This window comes from Lampetra planeri, chromosome 63 (assembly GCF_965212315.1).
Source record: "Lampetra planeri chromosome 63, kcLamPlan1.2.h2, whole genome shotgun sequence".
Classification (NCBI taxonomy): Eukaryota; Metazoa; Chordata; class Hyperoartia; order Petromyzontiformes; family Petromyzontidae; genus Lampetra; species Lampetra planeri.
Genome location: NC_136169.1, coordinates 2397527 through 2399011, shown reverse-complemented (window position 1 = coordinate 2399011; position 1485 = coordinate 2397527).

Here is a 1485-nt window from a genome sequence, read left to right as displayed (position 1 = left end):
CACCCATCCCACCCATCCATCCATCACCCATCACCATCCACCCATCACCACCCATCACCCACCATCCTCACCACCCCATCACACCCCATCACACCCATCACCCCTTCCACCCCCACCACCCATCACCACCCATCACCACCCATCACCCCATCACCACCCATCACCCATCACCACCCATCACCACCCATCATCCATCACCCATCACCACCCATCACCACCCATCACCCCATCACCACCCATCCCCACCTCACCCATCACCACCCATCACCCTCACCCATCACCACCCATCACCACCCATCATCCATCACCCCATCACCACCCATCACCACACCACCCATCCACCCCCTCACCCATCACACCCTCACCCATCACCCACCCATCATCCATCACCCATCCCCACCCCTCACCACACCACCCATCATCCATCACCCATCACCACCCATCACCCATCACCACCCATCACCATCACCCATCACCACCCATCACCACACCACCCATCACCCATCACCCATCACCCACCCAACATCCATGACCACCCATCACCTCACCATCACCCATCACCACCCTCCACCACCCATCACCCATCCCACCCATCACCACCCATCATCCATCACCCATCACCACCCATCACTACCCATCACCACCCATCACCCATCACCCATCACCACTCATCACCCAGCCTACAGCCATCAGGACCCGCCAGAAACCCATCCCCCCCAGCCCCTCGTCTCTCGGGGATTGCTTTCACGCCTCTAAACCGCGTGAGGCACTGAGACATTCACACACACCACTCATCAACCCTACACACTACCACTACACCACACTACACACTACACGACCACTACACACTCACACACTCCCCACTACTACCCACACATACCACCACCTCACCCACACTACACCACATACTACACACACAGACTACACACGACTCACACCACACACTACATCACTACACTACACACACTACACCACTACACACCTACACCACGACACTACACACACTACACACACACTACACACACTACACTACACACACACTACACACACTACACATACATACACTACACACTACACACACTACACTACACACACACTACACTACACACACACTACATACACTACACACTACACACACTACACACACACACTACATACACTACACACTACACTACACACTACACACACTACACACACACACACTACATACACTACACACTACACACACTACACACACACACTACACTACACACACTACACTAAACACACACACTACACACACACTACACACACACACTACACACACTACACACACACTACACACACTACACACATCATACTACACACACACTACACACTACACACACACACTACACTACACACTACACACATCACACTACACACACACACTACATACACTACACACTACACACACTACACACACTACACACACACACTACACTACACACACACTACATACACTAA